The following is a 27,988-nucleotide window of genomic DNA, read 5'->3' as shown; positions in this document are numbered from 1 at the left end:
CTACTAGTCTGAACGTAGTCCCATCGTAACGAAATTATGTCATCACGTTCTGAAAGATCTGATTTTTCGCCAATTTTGTCCGACCGTGTGTATGGACAAAATCCGACGGGCAGAATCTGACGGATTTGGTTGTGGAAATCTCCGACCATGTGTACAAGGGGCTTAGTCATTTTCTGTGTGATGACTAATGGTCATTTTATTTTATTTTTTTCCATTTCTAATGTAAAATTTTTTTTGGGGCGCAGTAGTTTTTTCCCTGCTGTTTTACAAGCTGCTACCAATGTAATGCCTCACTTGGAAGGAGACTTGATACCTTGCAGAGTAGGCGGGTCCTGCAACTCCTACGCCTTATATAATAAAGACAGCATACAGAAGGAACATAACAAGGTAGTACCAGCCAAGAGCAAGGTAAGTCTTCTTCCCTGTACATGTATTAAGCAATAGTCAGTTGAACTTGAACACAGATGAGAAATATGAGGACATGGAACTTTCAGTTCACTTTTGTGATATGCAAAGGTAGCTTAAAGTGATATAGTTAGTATTACATTGGGAATTTAGGCATATAGTTACCATTTAAATAACTTTATCCTCTATATAAAATGGCAAATAATTGGGAAATAATGTGTGTGCTGGTGGACTGTTAGCTTGCAATACCTATGCAAATGTATGTACCAGAGGATTGCAGAAAAGCCAATGTAGCACCAATATTTAAAAAGGGCCCACAATCCACCCCTGGGAATTACAGGCCAGTTAGCCTAACATCAATAGTATGCAAGCTCTTGGAGGGGACGATAAGGGACTATATACAAGATTTTAGTAATGACGGTATCATTAGCAGTAATCAGCATGGATTCATGAAGAATCATTCTTGCCAAGCCAATCTATTAACCTTCTATGAGGCGGTGAGTTGCCATCTCGATAAAGGAAGGCCCGTAGATGTGTTGTATCTAGATAAAGGAAGGCCCGTAGATGTGGTGTATCTAGGTAAAGGAAGGCCCATAGACGTGGTGTATCTAGATAAAGGAAGGCCCGTAGACGTGGTGTATCTGGATAAAGGAAGCTCTGTAGATGTGGTGTATCTAGATAAAGGAAGGCCCGTAGACGTGATGTATCTGGATAAAGGAAGGCCCGTAGACGTGGTGTATCTAGATAAAGGAAGGCCCGTAGACGTGGTGTATTTAGATAAAGGAAGGCCCGTAGACGTGGTGTATCTGGATAAAGGAAGCTCTGTAGATGTGGTGTATCTAGATAAAGGAAGGCCCGTAGACGTGGTGTATCTGGATAAAGGAAGGCCCGTAGACGTGGTGTATCTGGATTTTGCAAAAGCATTTGACACAGTTGCCCATAAACGTTTACTGTACAAAATAAGGTCCATTGGCATGGACCATAGGGGTGAGTACATGGATTGAAAACTGTCTACAAGGGTGAGTTCAGAGGATGATGATAAATGGGGAGTACTCGGAATGGTCAGGGGTGTGTAGTGGGGCCCCCCAGGGTTCTGTTCTGGGACCAATCCTGTTTAATTTTTTCATAAATGACCTGGAGGATGAGGATGGGGTAAACAGTTCAATCTCTGTATTTGCGGACGATGCTAAGCTAAGCAGGGCAATGACTTCTCCGCAGGATGTGGAAACCTTGCAAGAAGATCTGAACAAATTAATGAGGTGGGCAACTACATGGCAAATGAGGTTCAATGTAGAAAAATGTAAAATAATGTATTTGGGTGGCAAAAATATGAATGCAATCTATACACCAGGGGGAAGACCTCTGGGGGGATCTAGGATGGAGAAGGACCTGGGGGTCCTAGTAGATGATAGGCTCAGCAATGTGAAGCTGCTGCTAACAAAGCAAACTGAATATTGGCATTAAAAAGGGCATCAACTCCAGAGATAAAAAGATAATTCCCCAGCTCTACAACACTCTGGTCCGGCCGCACCTGGAGAATGCCGTCCAGTTCTGGGCACCAGTCCTCAGGAAGGATGTCCTGGAAATGGAGCGACTACAAAGAAGGGCAACAAAGCTAATAAAGGGTCTGGAGGATATCAGTTATGAGGAAAGGTTGTGAGCACTGAACTTATTCTCTCTGGAGAAGAGACGCTTGGGAGGGGATATGATTTCAATTTACAAATACCGGACTGATATGGGAGAAAACTTTTTTTTTTGCGAAAGGGAGTTTAACAAGACACGTGGCCACTCATTAAAATTAGAATAAAAGAGGTTTAACCTTAATCTACGTAGAGGGTTCTTTATTGTAAGAGCGGCAAGGATGTGAAATTCCCTTCCACAGGCGGTGGTCTCAGCGGGGGGCATCGGTAGTTTCAAGAAACTATTAGATAAGCACCTGAACGACCGCAACATACAGGGATATACAATGTAACACTGACTTATAATCACACACATAGGTTGGACTTGATAGTCTTTTTTCAACCTCACCTACTATGTAACTATGATGGATCGGCTTGTGGATCTGTCCGTAGGTGATGATTCTTTTGAATGATGATTGTTTTTACACAAGATCTGTACCTGGAGGGTTAACTTTTTTTTTTTTTTTTTCTTTCTACTTTTTATTAAAAATAAATCATTCACATCCGCATGCTTTGAGAAGGATGGGCACCCTATGGCTAGAGAACACAACATTTTTGTTGCCCTGGTGTAGAATTTTTCCTTTCCATTTATTGCTGCCTGCCCTTCCCCCTGCATTGTGGAAGGGTGGGCAGCCTATACCTGCATGGTTTCCTCTTGTAGCCATGCCTCCAGTAAAAGGGATCCAGTCACCATCAGGAAATAGGGCAAAGAGTTTCCTTGTACTGACTCCTCAAAGTTAGGCATTTTGGTCTCCCTCTGGTATTGTGGAAGTAGATCCCCAGGATTTTCTTCCTGGGGGGGGGATCATTAACTGTGAACCTTGCCAAAATAATTACCACCTCACTGCCAGCACCCCAGCACTCCTTGTACTCTTCCACCTGTTGCCTTATGGCATTCCATATGGTGGAGGTCAGGCATTGACTTCTATGCAAAACACTGGCACCGTACTACGGCCTTGGATTCAAAAGCTGGGCAGCTGAGTATCTGCCACTGTGTTACAGCACAGTCTACAAAAAGGCAATGTTTGGAGTCCCTCAGAAATGGCTGCTATGCACCCTTGGGGAGGAAGAGGAAAAGGACACATTAGTAGCCCCCCCCTGCAACAAAAGAAATGGCTGAAAGCACTCTCGAGGATAAGGGGGGAAAGGCTGTAAGAGCAGCACTATAAACATAAGTGGCTTCTCTGTGTCCTATAGAAGGCAAAAAAGGGCTCCTTGTCAGTAGGGATGAACCGAACACCCCCCCCCCCCCCCCCTCCGGTTCGGTTCACAACAGAACATACCGAAGAGGCAAATAATTTGATAGAACACTTGGGACATGAACATGATTTTTTTTTTTCAACGCATGTTTTTTCAGGAGCAGTGATTTTTTTTTAATGCTTAAAGTGAAACAAATAAAAATGAAATATTCCTTTAAATATCATGCCTGGGAGGTGACTATAGTATGCCTGTAAAGTGGCAAATTTTTTTCTGTGTTTAGAACAGTAGCACAGTAAAACGACATTTCTAAAGGAAAAATTGTCATTTAAAACTGACCGTGGCTGTAATGAATTGTCGGATCTTGGCAATATAGATAAAACTCATTGAAAAAAAGAGCATGGGATCCCCCCCCCCCCAGTCCATTACCAGGCTCTTCAGGTCTGGTATGGATTTTAATGGGAACCCTGCACAAAAACTTAAAAAAAATGGCATAGGGGGTCCCCCCCAATCCATTCCAGACCCTTATCCGAGCACGCAACCTTTTTTTTTTTCAACACATGTTTTTTCAGGAGCAGTAATTTTTTTTTAATGCTTAAAATGAAACAATAAGAATGAAATATTCCTTTAAATATCATGCCTGGGAGGTGACTATAGTATGCCTGTAAAGTGGCAATTTTTTTTTCTGTGTTTAGAACAGTAGCACAGTAAAACGACATTTCTAAAGGAAAAATTGTCATTTAAAACTGATCGTGGCTGTAATGAATTGTCGAATCTTGGCAATATAGATAAAACTCATTGAAAAAAAGAGCATGGGATCCCCTGCAGTCCATTACCAGGCTCTTCAGGTCTGGTATGGATTTTAAGGGGAACCCTGCACCAAAACTTAAAAAAAATGGCATAGGGGGTCCCCCCCAATCTATTCCAGACCCTTATCCGAGCATGCAACCTGGCAGGCAGCAGGAAAAGAGGGGGGGGTGCGAGAGAGTGCCCTCTGTCCTGAACTGTACCAGGCCACATGCCCTCAACATGGGGAGGGTGCTTTTGGGTATCCCCCAAAGCACCCTGTCCCCATGTTGATGGGGACAAGGGCCTCATCCACACAACCCTTGCCCGGTGGTTGTGGGGATCTGCAGGCAGGGGGCTTATCGGAATCTGGAAGCCCCCTTTAACAAGGGGACCCCCAGATCCCGGCCTCAATCAAACCCATACCCTGAAAGGTCTGGTATGGATTTTAGGGGGGACCCCTACGCTATTTTTTTAAAAAAATTGGCGTAAGGGTTCCCCTTAATTTACATATCAGACCTGAAGGGCCTGGTCTGGATTTTAGGGGGACCCCCCACGCAATTTTTTTTTACATTTTGGTTCGGGGTTCCCCTTAATATTCATACCAGATCCAAAGGGCCTGGTAATGGACTGGAAGAGAACCCATGCTCTTTTTTTCAATGAGTTTTATCTATATTGCCGAGACCCGGCAATTCATTACAGCCGCAATCAGTTTTAAATAACAATTTTTCCTTTAAAAATGTAATTTTGCTGTGGTATTGTTCTAAACACGGGAAAAATGTGCCACTTTCCAGGCATACTATAGACACCCCTGAGGCACAATATTTAAAGGAATATTAAATTTTTATTGTTTCACTTTAAGCATTAAAAAAAATCACTGCTTCCGAAAAAAACGGCCTTTAAAAAAAAAAGAAATTAATTCATACATGTCCCCTGGGGCAGGACCCGGGTCCCCAAACACTTTTTATGACAATAACTTGTATATAAGCCTTTAAAATGAGTTTTCATTTTAGTGTCCCATAGACTTTAACGGAGTTCCGGCAGCTTTCGAATTTGCCCGGAAAACCGCATATTGTTCGGTGTTCGCAGAACAACCAAATTTTGGCCTGAACTTATGCTCGGCCGAACCGTTCACCCATCCCTACTTGGCAGCACTCTGATGCCCCATACACACGAGCGGATTTTCCGTCACTTGGATGGTTTTTCTGATGGAATTCCGCTCAAGCTTGGCTTGCATACACATGATCACACAAAAGTTCTCGGAACTTTCGACCGTCAAAAACGCGGTGATGTACAACACTACGACGAGCTGAGAAAAAGAAGTTCAACGCTTCAGAGCATGCGTCTAATTATTTCCGAGCATGCGTAGGAATTTTGCACGTCGGAATTGCTACAGACTTTCGGAATTTCCGATCGGAACTTTTTCCGACCGAAAAATAGGGAACCTGCTCTCAATCTGGAATTCCGCCAGCAAAAGTCCGATGAAGCCTACACACGGTCGGAATTTATGGCCAAAAGCTCACATCCGACTTTTGCTGGGGGAATTTCCGATCGCGTGTACGGGGCATTCGAGGAATTGACTACTATGTGCACTTGAGTTGGAGGAAAAAGTAAAGAAAATTAACTTTCTGCTCCATCATTTAGAATGGGTTGTAAAATTTACGTAAAAACAAAAAAAAAAGTCGCGGGTGGGAATCTCTGGGGTCACCCAATCCAAGAACCTTTGCTAGATTATATTGGGGAGGTGCAGGACAAATCACTTGGAAAAAGTAGAACCCAGACCACTAAATTTGGAGGTAGCTATAGAGTAGATTTTTTTTTTTTTGCAACTTCAGAAGGGACAAGCCAGTACAGGGGCTAAGTGGTTAGCACTTCTGCCAGCAGCATTAGGGTTGTTGGTTAAAATCCCAACCATAGCTCTACCTGCCTGTATGTTCTTAAGTGGTCTTCTTCTGTATGTTCTAAGTAGTCTTCTTCTGCACGCCAAAGCCCACGTACACACGGTCGGAGATTTTGCCAACCAAATCCGTCGGATTTTGCCCGTCGGATTTAGTCCGACGGATTGTGTCCGAAACTGTTGCATACACACGGTCGGGCCAATTTTGCGAAAAATCCGATCTTTCAGAACGTGATGACGTAATTTCGTTACGATGGGACTACATTCAGGCTAGTAGCCAATAGCTTTGATGTAGGAATTTGATCTGAGCATGCGTGGCACTTGGTCCGATCAAAATGCTCTACACATGATCGGATTAGGTCTGTCCGGCCCAGTTGGTCAGGAAATATTTCCAACATGTTGGAAAATTGGGTCGGACGGAGATTCAGACGGAATCAGTCCGATGCATACCACACACAGTCGGATTATCTGACGACACGGTCCGATAAGACTCATTCCGACAGATTCTCAGACCGTGTGTACAAGGGCTAAGACATGCTGGTAGGCTAATTAGCCCTGGTAAATGAATGTGAGTTAGGGACTTTAGACTGTAAGCTCCTTGAGGGCAGGGACTGATGTGAATGTACAATATACAGTGTCTTGAAAAAGTTTAAATTTTTTGGTTGTAACATAACAAAATGTGTAAATTTTCAAGGGGTATGAATACTTTATTGAAGGCACTGTAAGTATCTATACAAATCTGACAGGGGTTTTAACAATTTCTTGCTCTAGCCAAAATTAAATAACAATGTTTGAGTTTTGCATACATTTTAAACATTTGCTGTTTTTATTGCTAATCATTTTTTTATTATTATTATTATTATTATTATTATTGTTATTGTTATTGTTATTGTTATTGTTATTGTTATTATTATTATTATTATTATTATTATTATTATTATCATTTTTTTTTTTTTTTTTTTTTTTATGCAGCATGAGGATACCAAATTTCCTGAGGCTATGTATATTTTTAGTTCTCACATATGGTAAGTTTAATACAGAAAGCCAGTGCAATACAAATGTCCAGTGTCATACACAGCGCTATAATTAGAATGTATGTGATGTTAGATTATTACACTTCTATTCTTACATTAGAAAATGTAAAAAGATAGTTTATTCATCAACAAACAGGTTGAAAGTTTCTGTCTTCTCCTTTCTACGCCATCAAACCTCTTCAGCCCGCAGATGGCGCTGTGCCTCTCTCTGTGGGCCCGTTGTGCACAGAGAAAGAAGTAATATGTGAGAATTGTCCCCCCAGCCACAGACCCCCATTACTACCGGCCAGGGTTGTGGGGAAGAGGTCTTTGTTCCCATCAACATGGGGACAAGGTGCTTTGGGGGGGGGGGAGCCTTAACGAGTCATCATCTGTCAGCTGACTTCCGCACTGACCAATGAATTTAAAGAAAAGAATGCCAGCATTGCCCGGCCTCACCAAAATAAAAAAAAAGCGGGGTCCCCCTCCCTAAAATCCACACTAGACCCTTATCCAGACATGCATTGACATTTCTTATATAGATAAGGGGTTGGGCCACCTGGCTACGTCACCCCGTGGCACCACCCCCCTCTGACATCACAGACTGGTGAATGCTCGGTCTATGACGCTAGAAGGGGCGTGGCCACCGGGTGACTTACTTAGGTGGCCCCGTCCCTTACCCATATTAGAAATGTCAAAGAGCACTGGAGGCATTTACTGGGAGGACTCCCAGGAGGCAGGAGCGTTTCCTTTTTCTTTTTCTTTTTTCGGAGTCGGTGGGCGGCGTGATTGGCGATGGATTTACATCAAGGGACACTATTGTTTTACTTTTTATTTTTTTAATAAAGGAATTGTCAAAAACTGTCTCTTGTGTTCATTAAATTTTTTACACTTTTTTTTGGTGAATGGGTAGGGGTACAATGTACCTGATACTCATTCACAAAGAGGGGGCGGGACCTGGGGGCCCCCCTTGTTAAAGGGGGCTTCCAGATTCCGATAAGCCCCCTCACCCCCAGACCCCCACAACCACTGGCCATGGTTGTGAGGATGAGGCCCTTGTCCCCAAACGAATAAACAAAACAATTTTTTTTTATGGATTTTAACCAAATTCGTTACTATTTCATTCAGTGATTTGGATACATCCAAAATCTCCGAAAGACCAAAAATTTGGCCGAAATGTGTATTCGGACTAAACAAATTGCATATGTCTGCTTCCTACTTCTGCAGTAAACCAGGGACATAGAGCAATTAGTCAAATGTATACCTTTCTATCTCTTCATGGGGGTGGGGTGGGGGGGGGGGGCATACTGTAAATGTAAGCAGAATTCTAAACTATAAATTTACGACTTAATGACACAGGATATTTATAAGTCATGCATCACAGTCATTATATTGTCATTGTTACATTTTGTTATGAGTTGGAAAATGACAATCTTACAATGAAGTATTAAATGCTTTATCCACAGAACCAAAGACACTACCTACGATGGTCTCTGCTCTACCTACGATGGTCTCTGCTCTACCTATGATGGTCTCTACTAGGTCAACCTGTGGTGATACAATATGTACAGACAGAGAAATATGCCAAATAATCCTTGGAAAGCCTATTTGTTCTGAATTCACAGAAAACTGTTGTCTTATATTCGGTAATGGCATGCTCCTCAGTGTGGAGACTGGAGAGAGTGGCCCCTACACAAAGGCCAAGGCTTGGGGCAATGACAGGAGCCATTGAGGCCACGACGGCCAGGAATTAAGGTAAAACCCCAGGTATCGTATTTTTCGCTCCATAAGACGCATCTGACTATCAGTCGCACCTAGGATTTAGAGGTTGAAAACAAGAAAAAATAAATATTCTGAACCAAATGGTGTACTAAAATAGTTTTCAGTGCCCATGAAATACAGTCTGACCATTGCCAAAGAAATGCAGAGTGACCATTGCCATAGAAATGCAGAGAGACCATTACCATAGAAATGCAGAGAGACCATTGCCATAGAAAATGCAGAGAGACCATTGCCATAGAAAATGCAGAGAGACCATTGCCATAGAAAATGTAGAGAGCACATTACCATAGAAAATGCAGAGTGACCATTACCATAGAAATTTAGAATGACCATTACCATAGAAATGTAGAATGACCATTGCCATATAAATGCAGAGAGACCATTACCATAGAAATGCATAATGACCATTACCATAGAAATGCAGAGAGACCATTACCATAGAAAATGCAGAGTGACCATTGCCATAGAAAATGTAGAGAGCACATTACCATAGAAAATGCAGAGTGACCATTACCATAGAAATTTAGAATGACCATTACCATAGAAATGTAGAATGACCATTGCCATATAAATGCAGAGAGACCATTACCATAGAAATGCATAATGACCATTACCAAAGAAATGCAGAATGACCATTACCATAGAAATGCAGAGAGACCATTACCATAGAAAATGCAGAGAGACCATTGCCATAGAAATGCAGAATGACCATTGCCATAGAAATTCAGAGTGACCATTACCATAGAAAATGCAGAATGACCATTGCCATAGAAATGCAGAATGACCATTGCCATAGAAATGCAGAATGACAATTACCATAGAAAATGCAGAGAGACCATTGCCATAGAAAATGCAGAGAGACCATTGCCATAGAAAATGCAGAGAGACCATTGCCATAGAAATGCAGAGTGAACGTTGCCACAAACGCAGCCTTACCTGATGTTATCCCTTCCGCCTAACAGAAGACAGAGTGGCCCAATCGGTCGAATGCTCCGTTTTCTGTCTCAGGAACCAGTCAGAAGATCGCCCATCACCCATGGGGGGGTTTGGAAGTCTGTCCCCCACTCTCCTGCCTCTCTTCCGGTGGTGGTGGTGGGAGGCGATGCAATCGGTGACAGGGGGCGGTGCCAGTGGTGGCAGGGTGGTGTGCCAGCGGCGGCGCGGGGCAGTGCCTGTCATATAGTCGCACCATAAGACACAGAGACATTTTCCCCCATATTTCTGGGGGGAAAAAAGTGCCTCTTATGCCGCATACACACAACCGGACTTTTCGACGGACTTGGTCCGGCGGACAATCCGACGGACTTTGCAGCTGAGGTCCGCCGGACTTTCAAACGAACGGACTTGGCCACACACGATCACTCCAAAAGTCAGACGGATTTGTAACGTGATGACGTAGAATAAGACAGTTCATAGCCAGTAGCCAATAGCTGCCCTAGCGTCGGTTTTAGCCCGTCGGACTAGCACACAGACGACTGGATTTTTCAACTGGACTGGAGTCCGTCGGAAAGATTTGAAGGCAGTTTTATTTCTAGGTCTGCCAGGCTTTTAGGAAGATAAAGTCAGCTGGACCCCACACATGATCGAATTGTCCGACAGACTCTGGTCCGCCGGAAAGTCCGATCGCGTGTACGCGGCATTGTAGTCCGCCGGAAAATACGGTAATGTGACTGTCAAGTTAGAAAACTAACAAGGCAATGTTCTTAGAAATGTGGACAGACTTGAAACTGAGTTTATAAAGATTAGCGACCAAGCATATGCATATACACTGTACGTATACACATATATAGTAATCATATTCCGACCGAAGTCGCAAACAATGCCACTATATTAACAGCGCTACTAATAAATCTAATAATCCACTAAAAGAATAATTAAATCAACCAAAACTTCATAACAATTAGAGGGAATAGGAAAAGTCCATAAAGTCCCAAAGGTAGGTAATTCTTGACACACTCTTCACACACACTAAAATCCTGCTTACAATATAAATACTTTGGGTATTCGCATAAAATCCCATTCATATGTGTCATTAGTACCGCGCAGTCTTATCTCACCGCTCCCCGATATAAGATGTTTAACAACCGGCAGAAACAGCAAGTCCCGGGAAGACCAGCATTCGTTTACTGACACAGGACAGCTGCACAGTCACGCCCATACGCGCTTCGTCATCACGTCTTCGTCGGTGGGCGGCATATATATATATATATATATATATATATATATATATATATATATATATATATATATATATATTTATATATACACTGTATGGCTAAATGTTTGCTGACACATCTATATGAGCTTATTGGACATCCTATTTCGAAACCATGGCCATTAATATGAAGTTGCCCACCTTTGTGGCTATAACATCCTCCAGTTTTCTGGGAAGACTATAGGAATAAAAGCAATTTTTTTTTTTAAACAGCGTAAAAATAAAAAGTAAAACGTAAAATTAATAAGAAAAAAACTAAAAAAAATTAAACGCACCCCGTCCCGCCGAGCTCGCGTGCAGAAGCGAACGCATACGTGAAAACGCATATGCAAACGGCGTTCAAACCACATATGTGAGGTATCGCCGCGATCGGTAGAGCAAGAGCAATAATTCCAGCCCTAGATCTCCTTTGTAGCGCAAAACATGCAACTGGTAGAATTTTTTAAATGTCGCCTATGGAGATTTTTTTAGGGTTAAAAGTTCATCGCCATTCCACGAGCGGGCACAATTTTGAAGCGTGACATGTTGGGTATGAATTTACTCAGTGTAACATTATCTTTTACAATATAAAAAAAAATGGGCTAACTTTACTGTTGTCTTATTTTTTAATTCAAAAAAGTGTATTTTTTTTTTAAAAAAAAGTGCGCTTGTAAGACCGCTGCGCAAATACGATGTGACAGAAAGTATTGCAACGACCGCCATTTTATTCTCTAGGATGTTAGAAAAAAAATGTATAATGTTTGGGGTTTCTAAGTAATTTTTTAGCAAAAAAAAAAACAGTTTTTAACTTGTAAACACCACATCTAAAAAAGAAGCCTGGTTTTAAAGTGGTTAAGGGACCCCAATAGAACGTGCAAAAAGCCTAACAAGGAACCACCAGCAAAAAACCCATGGTTAGTAGAGGCCGAAGGCAGGAACCAGGTGGGAGAAAGGGAAATCCTACACGATCCAAGTCAGTGGACTAAAGCAGAAGAACACGGGTGGGGGGTTCAACCAGAAGGCGGCGTCAGGAACAGGCAAGGTCAGCAACAAAATCAGCATTAATCCAAGGGGTAATCCAAGAAGTGGGGTCAGGAACAAGCAAATCCAGCAAACAGAAACACAATAACATACACCAACAAGCAGAAGCAGGGACCTATACTAGGGCAAAGACAAGAAGGGAAAGTGATTATTTATAGGTTGCTGTCTACAGCTGGACACAGGGTGGGACCAGGGTCCAAGATCAAAGTGTAGGGCATAGCAAGGGCTCAGAGAAGGAAGTTCTCCAGTGTCTCAGGTAGTAGGGAATCATGCACAGAACACCAGGTCCCAGGATCCAATCCTGGGCATGTTATGACAGTCCCTACATGGCCAAGACTAACATACAGGCGCTTGGTACTTTCCAGTCACCTTTTAGGGGTAACACGCATACCCTCACCCAGGGTATTTAGTATAGAGTACACTGAAGAATGTTATAATTGGCTCTGATCATGCTCATTACTAGTTACCCCAGTTAAACCTTGACTTAACATTGTTGCAGTTCATTCTTTCTGTTATAGGCCAGTGTTCATTTTACCTAGTTCTACAACTTATATATAAATATAAATGGGTGTGTCAAAGCGGACCAAGCAGCTTTAAGGGCCATGGCACATCGTGCAAGGAGCCCCAACCAAAGAAATGTAAAAAAAAAACATATAAAAAAAAAGTAAATTCAGTATTCCTCATATTTGTGTTTGTCCTCTTTTGCTAGTCGCAGACACGTTGGAGCTCACTAATATTGCCATATGCCGATCACATGCCATGAGATTGGGCAGAAAGAACACTTTACACACAGAATGAAGCCAATGACTTTGTGCTGTTTGCTGACAATGTGAGCCTTGAGTATAGAATTATGCTTCCACTATGTATCCAGGAACACATGATGCTGTGCCAACACCAGATTACAAACACAGAGTGCTGTGATTCTACGCCAGGGGTGAGCAACTCATTATCCAGAGGGACCACATGAGAAACTGAAAGTGTTGTGGAGGGCCAAACACAAAAACTCTCTCAGGGCTTGGTGATTCTCAGGTGCCAGCTCGTACATATGTGCGCCGTCAATAAAGTTGTTTCGTTTCGCTCCGTTACGTTTCGCATTAGCCGTTTAATCGTATTTCGTAATTCGTGTCCGAAATTCAATTCGGATTCGTCCGAAAAATTTATTTTTGTTAACTTTTTGTAAAAATTACGAACGTTCATTATGATGAATTTAAAAAGCAGAAAATACCTTTCTCAATATGGCAGTTGTCGACTCATTATGCTCATTATGAGGGGCGCCCACCATCCCTGTGCTGTGCTCATTATGAGGGGCTCCCACCATCCCTGTGCTGTGCTCATTATGAGGGGCGCCCACCATCCCTGTGCTGTGCTCATTATGAGGGGCTCCCACCATCCCTGTGCTGTGCTCATTATGAGGGGCTCCCACCATCCCTGTGCTGTGCTCATTATGAGGGGCGCCCACCGTCCCTGTTCTGTGCTCATTATGAGGGGCTCCCACCATCCCTGTGCGGGGCTCATTATGAGGGGCTCCCACCATCCCTGTGCTGTGCTCATTATGAGGGGCACCCACCATCCCTGTGCTGTGCTCATTATGAGGGGCTCCCACCATCCCTGTGCTGTGCTCATTATGAGGGGCTCCCACTATCCCTGTGCTGTGCTCATTATGAGGGGCTCCCACCATCCCTGTGCTGTGCTCATTATGAGGGGCACCCACCGTCCCTGTGCTGTGCTCATTATGAGGGGCTCCCACCACCCCTGTGCTGTGCTCATTATGAGGGGCGCCCCCCATCCCTGTGCTGTGCTCATTATGAGGGGCGCCCAACATCCCTGTGCTGTGCCCATTATGAGGGGCGCCCAACATCACTGTGCTGTGCTCATTATGAGGGGCGCCCACCGTCTCTGTGCTGTGCTCATTATGAGGGGCTCCCACCATCCCTGTGCTGTGCTCATTATGAGGGGCCCCCACTGTCCCTGTGCTGTGCTCATTATGAGGGGCCCCCACCGTCCCCGTGCTGTGCTCATTATGAGGGGCGCCCACCATCCCTGTGCTCATTATGAGGGGCGCCCACCATCTCTGTGCTGTGCTCATTATGAGGGGCTCCCACCATCCCTGTGCTGTGCTCATTATGAGGGGCGTCCACCATCCCTGTGCTGTGCTCATTATGAGGGGCTCCCACCATCCCTGTGCTGTGCTGACTTCCTGGGTTTGGGAACAAAAAGTACAAAAAATTATTTAACATTGAAAAGTACATATAGTATAAAGACCAGAGGCATGAAAGAAATAATAAAAAAATCACATATACAGATATGAATCAATAGATGATGTAATGTGAGCCCTAATGCATCTACGCGTTTCGTTGTACACTTCTTCAGGACACATTTGGGGTTTAGAAATTGCAAAGAAGAGAAGGATCTCACTATCTTGCAGGAGGATCACGTAAATACGTGTTAGTCAATCAGTGATTGGACAGAAAAAAGTTTCCAATAAAGAAACACATATGAAAAAACTCAGGGGCAATTTCTGGGTTGCCTTTGGGAAATAGACATATGAGTGCTGCCAGCAATGCTGCAATGAAGGGTTGTGAAGTCAGCCTGTCTGTGCTCAGACCATATACCACACGCTGCATCAAATTGGTCTGCATGACTGTTGTCCTAGAAGGAAGCCTCTTCTAATGATGGTGCACAAAAAAGCCCACAAACAGTTTGCTGAAGACAAGCAGACTAAGGACATGGATTACTGGAACCATGTCCTGTGGTCTGATGAGACCAAGATAAACTTATTTGGTTCCGATGGTGTCAAGAGTGTGTGGTGGGAACCAGGTGAGGAGGACAAAGACAAGTGTGTCTTGTCTACAGTCAGGCATGGTGGTGGGAGTGTCATGGTCTGGGGCTGCATGAGTGCTGCCGACACTGGGGAGCTACAGATCATTGAGGGAACCATGAATGCCAACATGTACTGTGACATACTGAAGCAGAGCATGATCCCCTCCCTTCAGAGACTGGGCCGCAGGGCAGTATTCCAACATGATAACCACCCCAAACACACCTCCAACACCATCACTGCCTTGCTAAAGAAGCTGAGGGTAAAGGTGATGGACTGGCCAAGCATGTCTCCAGAGCTAAACCCTATTGATCATCTGTGGGACATCCTCAAACGGAAGGTGGAGGAGCGCAAGGTCTCCAACATCCACCAGCTCCGTGATGTCATCATGGAGGAGGGGAAGAGGACTCCAGTGGTGACCTGTGAAGCTCTGGTGACCTCCATGCCCAAGAGGGTGAAGGCAGTGCTGGAAAATAATGGTGGCCACACAAAATATTGACACTTTGGGCCCAATTTGGACATTTTCACTTAGGGGTGTACTGACTTTTGTTGCCAGCGGTTTAGACATTAATGGCTGTGTGTTGAGTTATTTTGAGGGGACAGAAAGTTTACACTGTTATACAAGCTGTACACTCACTACTTTACATTGTAGACAAGTGTCATTTCTTCAGTGTTGTCACATGAAAAGAGAGAAGAAAAGATTTGCAAAATGTGAGGGGTGTACTTACTTTTGTGAGATACTGTATATATATATATATATATATATATATATATATATATATATATATATATATATATATACAAATATATTTATACATAAAACAATAACAAAGATAAATAAAATAAAACAGGAAGCGAGGGAAAATCCCTCTAACACTGAGGCAGAAGTAAAAATGTTACCCAAAGAAAAACAGAAGGGGGCGCTAGGCCAAAACCAAGTCAAGGAGTCCAAGATCATTTTAAATGTTAGCTAAAAAGTCATAAAAAAAGCCAAATGCATTTCGGAGACAATACTACTGTCAAGTTTTTCCTTTATTGCGAGAGTTCCATACTGGTTCTAATATAGATCTGTGAAGCCGCTGTCCATGGAGTCCATCCAAGCTTCATCCTGTGTTGAGTCCTGATGAAGGAGATGTGATTTTGCAACAAAATATCACCTTTTTATAAAGTTTTTTTTACCCACAATTTAACTTGGACTTTTTTTATCTGGTTTTGGTCTGGTGCTCCTCTCTGTAATTCTAAGCCCTTGTACACACGATCGGAGATTCCGACAACCAAATCCGTCGGATTTTGTCCTTCGGATTTTGTCCGAAACTGTTGCATACACACGGTCGGACGAAGTTGTCAGAAAATCCGATCGTTCAGAACGTGATGACGTTATTTCGTTACGACGGGACTACGTTCAGGCTAGTAGCCAATAGCTTTGATGTAGGAATTTGATCTGAGCATGCGTGGCACTTTGTCCGATCGGAATTCTCTACACATGATCGGAGTGTGTCCAATCGGAGCATTTTGTCTGAAAATTATACCAACAAGTCCGATGGAGACCACACACAGTCGGAATATCCGACAAAACGGTCCGATCGGACACATTCCGACGGAATCTCTGACCGTGTGTACAAGGGCTAAGGTTTGAGTTTTCGTTATAGTCCATGTCCCTGTTTCAGATAATCCCTCCATGGGTCAAGTCCTGGGGAAAAACGCACGGGAACTCACCCAAGATCCCCCACCCCCACTTCAAAAATACAAAATGTGTGTATATTGCCCTTACATCAGGGTCCACAGAGTTCCCCCTTGCTATGCCCCCTAGTGTTCTCTGTATCCTTCACTCCCCCTCCCAGTTATGTCCTTTGCCCCTTCACCCCCCAGTAATGTCCCCTGCCCCCTTCATCTCCCCCCCAGTAATGTCCTCTGCCCCCTTCACCTCCCCCCAGTAATGTCCTCTGCCCCCTTCACCCCCCACCCCAGCAATTTCCAGTTCCTGGAAGAGTGGGGGCTGGTGAGATCTGAACTGACCTGTCAGCGATGTGATGAGTTGACAGTGGTGTGGTGCTGTTCCTGCGTTGACCATGAGGTGTTAGCGGTGGCCCCATAGAGCGGAGGCTAGGTGGTATCGGTAGTAGTGGAGATGTGTGCGGCAGCGGGGTGAAGGAGGAGGAATTGGGAAGGAGAGTGGAATGGGGCACACCTGGGACATCACACACCAGGCATGCCGATTCTACGAGGTTTGCCATTACAGCAGGACACTCACAGCCAGTGTTTGGGACTCGAGAGTTGTAGTTTCCTCCTGCACTGCACAGTTCTCTCCAGTCTCCAGCCACCGCCACCAGGAACTTGAGCTTGGTCCGGACTACAACTCCCGGAATGCAGCACAGCAGATTGCCCTCCCAGTTCAGCCCGCCCCTGTTCAGAGGCCAGTCCTGCTAACGGGAACTGCGTTCCTGCTATGGAAAAAGTACAGGAACTCCGTTCCCATGCGTTCCCGCTGGACTTGAGCCCTGATTCCCTCCCTTCCTGCCTGGCAAAAGGTTTTCTCCAGGACAGGAAGTATAGGGCGCATCTCTCTAACAGTTCCCCAGATATCATTAAAAGCTGAAAGATGTTATAAACTAGCCATTCTCAACCAGGGTTCTGTGGAACCCTGGGGGTTCCTCCAGAGGTTGCTAGGGGGTTCCTTGAGCTGTGGCTGATAAACCACCTATTTGATGTTGCCTACAGAGTTCAAGGTTCAGCACCACTTGGTAAAGCCGGCAGCATGACACCAAATATCCTTTTAGCTATCTTTAAGGGTGTCATTTGCCCAATATCAACTCCACCAATATCAGGAGCATTGTTCTTGTTGAGCCCTGATGATTTGGTTTTAGTAAGGGTCCCTCGACACATGAAGATCATTTACAGGGGTTCCTCTAGGGTTAAAAGGTTGAGAAAGCCTGTTCTAAACTTTCCCCATTTTTTTAGAAACCAAAAAAAGAGAAAAGGTGTTGGGTGTAGATATGGAAGGAGGAATAGACAGAGCTAGAGGCTGTAAGGGCCGGTTTACACTGGGGGCAATGCGAGGCGACACGACTTGCCTCGCCGCGACCTGCCGCGACCTCAGCGGCGACTTGCAAATGACTTCTGTATAGAAGTCAATGCAAGTCGCCCCGAGGTCGCCCAAAAGTAGTACAGGAACCTTTCTTCTAAGACGGAGCGACTCGAGTCGCTCCTCTTAGAACGGTTCCATTGTACAGAACGGGGGCGACTTGTCAGATCGCGGCACGGCAAGTCGTGTCGCCTCGTGTCGCCCCCTGTGTGAACCGGCCCTAACAGGTTTCTGATTGTTGTTAGGCTAATGCCGCATACACGCAAACGGAATTCTCTGCGGAAAAATCTCTGATGGTTTTCCCCAACGGAATTCCGGCTCAAGCTGTCTTGTCTACACACGGTCACACCAAATTCCGATCATTTATAGCGTGGTGACGTACAACACGTACGACGGGGACTAGAAAAAGAAAGTTCAATAGCCAGTAGCCAATAGCTTCCGTCTTGTAGTTGAATCTGAGCATTGCGTGATTTTTGGCGTGTCGGAATTGCATACACACGATCGGAATTACAGATAGAAAGTTTTTCCGTCGGGAAAATTGAGAACATGCTATCAATTTTTTGCTGGCGGAAATTCGGACAGCTAAATTCCGATGGAGCGTACACACGAGCGCATTTTCCAATGAAAAGCTCTCATCTGTCTTTTTCTGGACGGAATTCCGATCGTGTGTGTGCGGCATAACAGTTTGGCATGTTCGCTCTGTGCTCAAGGTGACCTTGTCCCCCCCCACTGCTGGTAATAGATATGGTTCTCAAGGAGCCCTAGACATTCCCACCTTTGACAGCATTCTCATTCTCCATAAAAAAAGGGGCCCCAACCAAAGACCCCCCAGGCTGCACTGTACCATCTGCAACCACATATACTGTAAGTCAACTGGCAAGCTCATACAAAATCACAAGCTCAACCCATTTCCCCTACAACCACCACACAAGACCAACCAAACATTAATACCCCAACACACACTCACTCACACCATACACAATACCTACCTAACCCCACTAAAACAATGCCTCATAACTACATCCAATATCAATAATTAAAGTGGTTGTATACTCATTTTTTTAACTTTTACCTACAGGAAAGCCTATAATAAGGCTTACCTGTAGGTAAAAAAAATATCTCCTAAACCTGTACGGTTTAGGAGATATTCCCCTCGGGATGCGCCGCTGACTGCAGCGGCGCATGCGCACAAGGGGATTCTCGGCTGAAAGTCCGTCAGTGGCCGGCCCGGCCAGGATTAAATCTCCCATGCGCATGCGCGGGAGTGACAATATCGCGGCTCCAGCCACTCACAGCGCCGGAGCCGCGATACCCGGAAAATAAACGCCGAGGGAGCATGTCAGCTCCCTCGGCGTGGATCGGGCCAGATGTCGGGGGCCTCGTTCTAAGGTAAGTATTTCATAATGAGCTAGTATGCGGTGCATAATAGCTCATTATGCCTTTTGCATTGCAGGTGGGAAAAAATAAATAAAAAAATTAGCGGGTTTACTACCGCTTTAATAAATTACAGATCTGGAATGTATCTGTATTTTTATACACTGTAATACTATCTAGGATCCTGCAGATGTCACTGTGCCTCTTGGCACAGCAAGTGGACATTGTTCAGAATTGAGTCTATAGAGGTCTACTTTTAAGTCACAGCCATAACGAACAAGCTGAGCGATTTAGGTAAAATTGCCAATTTCACTGCTGGTAAAATTAAGCCAAATTGAAATTTTGCTCGATAATACATTTATATATAGTTAGAAGGTGTTTTTTTTTTTTTGATAAAACAGTAAAGCCTTGGTTTGAGAGTAACTTGGTTTGAGAGCGTTTTGCAAGACAAGCTTCTTTTTTTTAAAATACATTTTGACTTGACATACAAGCAATGTCTTGATATACAAGCGATGTCTTGATATAAAAGTGATGTCTTGATATACAAGTAGCGTCATGTCACAACTTAGTATAAAAGAGAAGAGAGGCATCTCTAAGACCCCTATCACACTGCGCTGCCCAGGGCTTCAGTGGTAAAGCGGCGCTATTTTTAGCGCCACTTTATCGTAGTTTTAGCGGGGCTATTCAGCTGATAGAGGGGCGGTTTTAACCCCCTCGTTAGTGTCCGAAAAAGGGGTTAAATCCTCCCGCAAAACACAGCCGGAGCAGCGTTTTGCGGGTGCGGCATTTTGCGGGTGCAGCATTTTGCGGGTGCAGCATTTTGCCGGCGGTATCGTAGCGCTGCCCCATTGATTTCACCGCTCCTTCACCTCTCCTAAGAAATGTATCACACTAGGACAATATGTATTTTGCTACATTATTTTTGGTAAAAAAAAAATCCCAATAGGTGTATATTGATTGGTTTTAGTTATAGCGTCTACAAACTGTGGGATATATTTATGGGATTTTTTTTTCTACTAGTAGTGGCGGCGATCAGTGATTTTTTTAGCGGCACTGCGACATTGTGATGGACAAATCGGAGAACCTAACTGACACTTTTGACACTTTTTGGGGACAAGTGACACTAATATAGTGATCATTGCTAAAAAAAAAAATGCACTTTCACTGTACTAATGACACTGGCAAGGATAGGGGTTAACATCAGGGGCGAGCAAAGTGTTAAATGTGCTCCTAGGGCAGTGATGGCGAACCTTGGCACCCCAGATCTTTTGGAACTACATTTACCATCGTGCTCATGCAGTCTGTAGTGCAGTGGAGCATCATGGGAAATGTAGTTCCAAAACATCTGGGGTGCCAAGGTTCGCCATCACTGTCCTAGGGAGTGCTTTCTAGCTGGTGGTGGGGGGGGGGTGCTTTGACTGGCTGAAGACAGAGATCCGTGTTCACAAGATCTCCACGTTCCTCTCTGACAGAATGGCGGTCTGCCCCTGACTGCTGCAGTATATCTGCTTAGCAGAAACACAAGATCTCCACCTTCCTCTCTCACAGAATGGCGGTCTGCCTTGTTTACATAGGCAGACCGCAGTTCTCCCTCTCCTGAGAGCGATCGGTGGGCCCCGGTGGACATCAGGACCTCCAGACCCACTGAATGGCTCCTGCTGTGTCCAATCACAATGGTAGCAGGTCGCCGGCGGCGTGCACGCCCCAGACCCAATTCACAGAGTCACTTACAGGTACGTGATGTCGTGCAGGAGGGCCGCCCCCCGGGCCAGATGCAGTATATCTGCATGGGGCGGTCCATAGGAGGTTAAGGTGTATTTTCTCCAAATAAAAAAATTGCATTTGAAAGATTGCAATACGGTGTGACATAAACCATTGCAATGGCCGCCATTTTATTCTCTAGGGCAGCCTTTCTCAAACTTTTCAACACAGAGGAACCCTTGAAATAGTTCTCCGGTCTCGGGGAACCCCTTCTAAAAATTAGAAATCTACAACTCATGATACATTAGTGTGATGGTCGGTGGGAAGAATGGTCCTCACACTTGTGGTCATTGGGAAGACTTACCTCCTTACAAATAGCTAAAAAGATCAATGGTGTCGGTAGGAACTTATCTGAGAGGCAGAAATTGCCCAATGCTGAAGGAACCCCTACAACCTCTGGAGGAACCCTGGTTGTGAATCACTGCTCTAGGGCCTCTGCTACAATACAGTGCAATAACTGATAAACATTTTTAACAACTACTAAATATTTAAAAGCAAAGTGTATGTTCCTGCTGTTGCACGTAGCTGACTGTCCAGTTTCCTAACTTTCAGCTATAAATAAGTCAAGATGATGCAAAGTATGGGTCTATCAATTATGTGAGTGATGAGAGCTGCCAAAACAACCTGAAAAACCAACACCACCCAACCCCGTCCCATCACCTAATTGATGGCACTATCCTATGACAGTGACACCTCATTTTAGCCAATAACTTTATAGCTTTTAAACAATGCATCATTAGATACCAAATTACACCTCTGTCTTCGGTAATGATAAGTAATAGCATAGTGATTAATGGTATCTATCATTTGTGTTTGCAACAAAAACATGTATCGTATTTATTGGCGTATAACACGCACTTTTTTCCCCTTAAAATCAGGGGAAAATCGCGGGTGCGTGTTATACGCCAATCCCCCTCCATTTTGGAGCCTCTGGGTGGCTTTTAGCCGCCTTTAGCCCTTCTCGTGGCCTTAGGCCGCCTTCGGCGCTTCCCGGCAGGTTTCAGCCACCTTTGGCCCTTTCTCGGCGGCTTTTGGCCGCCTTCAGCCCTTCTCGGTGGCTTTCGCCCACCTTCGGCCCTTCCCGGCGGGCCGAAAACCGCCGAGTATGGCCAAGAGTGGCCGAAAGCCACCGAGAAGGGCCGAAAGCCGATGGGAAGGGCCGAAGGCGGGAGAAAGCAGGGCCGTTTTTAAGGCAGGGCAAAAGGGGCAACTGCCCTAGGCCCTGTCATTGTTGTGGGGCCAAAAGCAACTGCCTCATACTTGCTAACTATCCAGGTTTAAATTCCCTCGTCCCTTGAGGTTTTAGTCCCGTGCTGTGTCCCAATGTCTCAGTTGTGCTGCTACTAATGCTGCCCAGCTCTACCCTTTTGTCGTGTACAGAGGACTCACCTGCAGACCCTGTGTTTACATGTAAATTACCGGCATTCATATGTAAATAGCGGCGGCATTGATATGTATATCTGGCCCCCCTGAGGTCATATCCACAGTAATCTCTAGCAGCCAATCAACAATCAGAATTCATGTGCTGTAAGCTTTAGCAACTAATCAGTGAGCCGTGATGTGTGCTGTACCCTCTAGCAACCAGTCAGTGAGCGGTAATGATACCCTGTAACTTCTGGCAACCAATCGCAATAGCTGCCTGATATGATTTAGTAAACTGATTTTGAGTCTAGCTGCTATTTATTGTATGTCTCAGAGCAGACGGAGAGCGAAACTGCATGGGGGGGGGGCCCCAAGAAAAGTTTTGCCCAGGGTCCAATCAATATTAAAGACGACCCTGGGCGAAAGCCAATGAGAATAGCAGAAGGCGGCCGAAAACTACCAGGCGCCATTTTTAAAAATAAAAGCGAAAAATAAAACAGACAAAACTGAAAAATGACACAGACAAGGGAACAAGGCTACAATGGTGGACAAGGCTGCAATGGTGGACAAGGCTGCAATGGTGGACAAGGCTACAATGGTGGACAAGGCTGCAATGGTGGACAAGGCTGCAATGGTGGACAAGGCTACAATGGTGGACAAGGCTACAATGGTGTACAAGGCTACAATGGTGGACAAGGCTACAATGGTGTACAAGGCTACAATGGTGGACAAGGCTACAATGGTGGACAAGTCTGCAATGGTGGACAAGGCTGCAATGGTGTACAAGGCTACAATGGTGGACAAGGCTACAATGGTGGACAAGTCTGCAATGGTGGACAAGGCTGCAATGGTGGACAAGGCTACAATGGTGGACAAGGCTACAATGGTGGACAAGGCTACAATGGTGCACAAGTCTGCAATGGTGGACAAGGTTGCATGACAAAGCTGCATATGACACTGACAAGGGTGCAATGATGGACAAGGCTGCAAATGACACTGACAAGGCTTCAGATGGACACTGATAAGGCTGCATTGATGGGCATTTAAATGTAGGTTTTTTCCTTAAAATTCCCTCCTAAACTTGGGTGAGTGTTATACGCCAATAAATATGGTATATGAAACATATACGAAGCTTGTAGACCAATAAAGTGCACCTTAACCCCTTCCCGCCGAGCGTACACAGATGTGCGTACTCGGCTTCCGGGGGGTACACCGGGATGATTCCCACACCTGCAGGCATCATCCCGGTACCGTTTTTTCCAGCAGGCGATTGGCTATCCAGCCATAACAACCGAAGCGGCTAAAAGCCGCCTCGGCTGTTATGCCGGAGGAGCGGGAGGGGACGTCCCCCCTCCCGCCGCCTCCTACCGCTGTTACCGGTGCTCCCGCTCGATCGGGAGCACCGATTCAACATCTGATGCCTCCGGCTGCCGGGGAGGAACTGGAACAAAGCCGTAATCGGCTTCATTCCAGTATCCTAATCGTAAACACGGAAGCGACGTCATGACGTCACTTCCCGTTTACTCGGCTGCCAATGGCGCCGGTTTAAAAAAAATATACAGTATTTAGAATCGACGTTTTCGGCGATCTGAATACACTGAAGTGTAAAGGAGGGGTGGGAGGTCTTTTAGACCCCCCCATCCCTCCATAAAGAGTACCTGTCACCACCTATTACTGTCACAAGGGATGTTTACATTTCTTGTGACAGCAATAAAAGTGATCAAATTTTTTATTAAAAAAAAAAAACAATTTAGTCATTTTAAAATAAATTAAATAAATAAAAAATAAAAAAAATTAAAGCGCCCGCCGTCCCCACGAGCTCGCAAAGCAAAGAAAACGCATGCGGAAGTCGCGTCCGCATATGTAAACGGTGTTCAAATCACACATGTAAGGTATCGCCGCGATCATCAGAGCGAGAGCAATAATTCTAGCACTAAACCTCCTCTGTAACACTAACCTGGTAACCGTAAAAAAAAATTAAATCGTCGCCTATTGAGATTTTTAGGTACCGTACTTTGTCGTCATTCCACGAGTGCGTGCAATTATAAAGTGTGACATGTTTGGTATCTATTTACTCAGCGTAACATTATCTTTCACATTATGCAAAAAAATTGGGCTACTTTTACTGTTTCATTTTTTTTTTATTCATGAAATTGTCCCTTTTCCCAAAAAGTTGCGTTTAAAACACCGCTGCGCAAATACCGTGTGACATAAAATATTGCAACAATCGCCGTTTTATTCTCTAGAGTCTCTGCTAAAAAATATATATATATATATAATGTTTGGGGATTCCAAGTAATTTTCTGGCAAAAAATATGGATTTTAACTTGTAAACACCAAATGCCAAAAATAGGCTTAGTTATGAAAGGGTTAAAGTCCGAACTTGCGTTTTTTTTTTTTTTTGAGTTTTTGTCAAAATTGGGAAGAGTCCTTTGTTACAATGAATTGTCGATTCCATAAAAGAGAATGCTGAGGCCTTCACTGGACCACCATTGTTGGGAGGTTGGATCCAAGAGAGCACCTTTGCTCCAGAATTAGGCTCGGTTCAAACAGGGGGCGACACGACTTGCCGCGCCGCGACCTGACAAGTCGCCCCCGTTCTGTACTACGGAACCGTTCTAAGAGGAGCGACTCGAGTCGCTCCGACTTAGAAAAAAGGTTCCTGTACTACTTTTGGGCGACCTCGGGCGACTTGCATTGACTTCTATACAGAAGTCGTTTGCAAGTCGCCAGTGAGGTCGCGGCAGGTCGCGGCGCGGCAAGTCGTGTCGCCCCCTGTGTGAACCGAGCCTCAGTCAGGGTGAAAACTTTTGGAGTTCACAGTAGGAGAAAGGCTCGTTGACTGGTGGGATCACCACCAGCTTTTTATTCTATAAAGCGATATAATATATTTTAAATTGTTGAGTACAGTTGTACCTTAACCCTTCTTATTCTCTATTTGTTTCTTAGGGACATCGTGCTCGGCATAGTTTGTGCTTGGTTCAAATAATCAGAGACATCGATACTAGGAAGTACTTAAAAGGACCTTCTGGAGACAAGGCTGGAGTTTCGCTACTGGCAGAATCCATTACCTTAATAATGAGAGTATTAATAACGTTTTGTATACAGGTCATGCCATTGTTTTCTGCTTAATTAAATTTTATCATTTTATCTTCACTTGGCTGGAGTGGTGAGAACACCGGTGGCGAGATTGCTGGCTATGTCACATTACCTTTGGTATTTCCAGATGGCGACATCTGGGGTGGGATTTATCAAAACTGGAACAGGAAGAATCTGGTGGTAACCAATCAGCCTCTATCTTCAGCTTGTTCGATTAAGCTTCGAAAATGAAAGATAGAAGCTGATTGGTTGCCATCCAGATCCTTCCTGCTCCAATTTTGATCAATTCCCCCTGCCGGCTGGTAGCAGTCTTGCTTTTATGACCCTCTTCATGGGTAAAATTTACTTCAAGGCTTGTGTGTCTTTGGTGGACCATAACTAAAAGATAGGTCATAATCCAACCAGCAACATCATCCCAGAAGGCACCCACAAGAGAGAAAAGATGAGGTCGGTAGCGTGAGGGGACAAGTGACATTTGGAACAGATAATGTCAGAGTCTATGGCAGTGATGGCGAACCTTGGCACCCCAGATGTTTTGGAACTACATTTCCCATGATGCTCATACACCCTACAGTGTAGTTGAGCATCATGGGAAATGTAGTTCCAAAACATCTGGGGTGCCAAGGTTCACCATCACTGGTCTATGGCATGGGTGCTCAACCTGTGGCCCTCCAGCTGTTGAAGAACTGCAAGTCCCATGAGGCATTGCAAGGCTGACAGGTAAAAAGCATGACTCCCAAATGCAGAGGCATGATGGGACTCGTAGTTTCACAACAGCTGGAGGGCCACAGGTTGAGCACCCATGGTCTATGGTCAGCAGTCTCACTTGAGTTTGAGATGTAGACCTGTTGGGCTAACACCAGGTACATGTTACATTCCATACCACCCCACCTTGTACATTTTAACCCCTTCAGATCCGCGCTATAGCTGAATGACGGCTACGTGCAGATCCGCTTTGCCAGGAGGTCGTCAATAGACGCCCTCCTCTTTGCACGCTCGCCACGCCCCCCCTGAAGGGCTGTGATCACCCGAGTCAATGAGACACGGGTGATCACAGATCGGAGTGAGGGGTCGATCCCGACCCCTTACCACCTGATCAGCTGTCAGCCAATAACAGCTGATCACGTCATGTAAACAGAAGATCGGTAATAGTTTTTTTTTTCTTCTCACGCTGACAGTGTGAGGAGAAAAAAAAAGCCGATCACTGGCTTCTGTTGAAGGGACATCGGTCCCGAAGAGGAAGATGCGAAGCCGTCTCATATGTGCCCACTAGTACCGCCTGCCAGTGCCACCAGCCAGTGCCACGAATCAGTGTCCACCAATCAGTGCCCACCAGTACATAAGTGACAACAATCAGTGCCACCTATCAATGCCCACGAGTGCCACCTATCAATGCCCACCAGTGGTGCAAATCAATGGCTCATGTTGGCGCTATATAAATCCTGAATAATAATAATAATAATAATCAGTGGCACCTAGCAGTGCTGCCTATCAGTCTCACCTACCAGTGCCGATCAGTGCCCATCACTGCCACCCATCAGTGCCCATCACTGCCACCTGTCAGTGCCCACCAGTGCAGCCTATTAGTGCCCATCAGTGCCGCCTTATCAGTGCCCATCAGTGTTGCCTTATCGGTACCCATAAATGTAGCCTATCGGTGTCCATCAGTGTAGTCTCACCTAGCAGTGCTGCCTATCAGTCTCACCTACCAGTGCCAATCAGTGCCCATCACTGCCACCCATCAGTGCCCATCACTGCCACTCATCAGTGCTCATCAGTGCCAGCTATCAGTGCCACCTATTAGTGACCTTCAGTGTCACCTATCAATGCCCATCAGTGCCACTCATCAGTGTCACCTATCAGTGCCCATCAATGCCACCTATCAGTGCCCACCAGTGCCGCCTATTAGTGCCCATCAGTGCTGCCTTATCAGTACCCATCAGTGTTGCCTTATCAGTGCCCATCAATGCAGCCTATCGGTGTACATCAATGAAGGAGAAAAATTACCTGTTTGCAGAATGTATTACCAAAATATAAAACGGTTTTGTATTTTTTGTTTGAAAATTCGGTCTTTTTAAAAAAAAAATTTAACAAAAAAAAATAAACCCCAGAGGTGATGAAATACCACCAAAAGAAAGCTCTATTTGTGGGGAAAAAAATGATAAAAATGTAATTTGGGTACAGTGTAGCATGACCGCGCAATTGTCATTCAAAGAGTCACAGCGCTAAAAGCTGAATATTGGTCTGGGCAGGAGGGGGGTTTAGGTGCCCAGTAAGCAAGTGGTTAATGGATGTGGCATTCTCCAGACTGCAACCGCCCTCGTAATCCTCTTGTATTTTATTATATTGTAACTGTATTGTCTCCTTCTTATATTGTAAAGCGCTGCGTAAATTGCTGGCGCTATATATAAATCCTGAATAATAATAATAATAATGTTGCTCAATATCTTACATAAATAGCACACGGAAAACCTGAATACTGTGCTGTACATAGTGGA

The 27,988-nt window shown here is 44.8% G+C and overlaps 1 long non-coding RNA gene across 1 annotated transcript; it reads left to right on the top strand.

Annotated features, from left to right (window-relative positions):
* Window positions 1–301: 301 nt before the first annotated feature.
* On the top strand, window positions 302–25,547 carry LOC143933071 (uncharacterized). The gene is made up of 4 exons (XR_013262994.1): window positions 302–408; window positions 6,937–6,989; window positions 8,444–8,732; window positions 25,341–25,547. It is a non-coding gene; the product is annotated as an uncharacterized LOC143933071 (long non-coding RNA).
* The last annotated feature ends 2,441 nt before the right edge of the window (window positions 25,548–27,988 follow it).

Source organism: Lithobates pipiens, unplaced genomic scaffold (assembly GCF_037356315.1).
Source record: "Lithobates pipiens isolate NorthernLeopardFrog02 unplaced genomic scaffold, aLitPip1_a1.2 Scaffold_27, whole genome shotgun sequence".
Lineage (NCBI taxonomy): Eukaryota > Metazoa > Chordata > Amphibia > Anura > Ranidae > Lithobates > Lithobates pipiens.
Note: the sequence above shows the minus strand (reverse complement) of the source record. Positions and strands in the feature narration are given on the sequence as shown.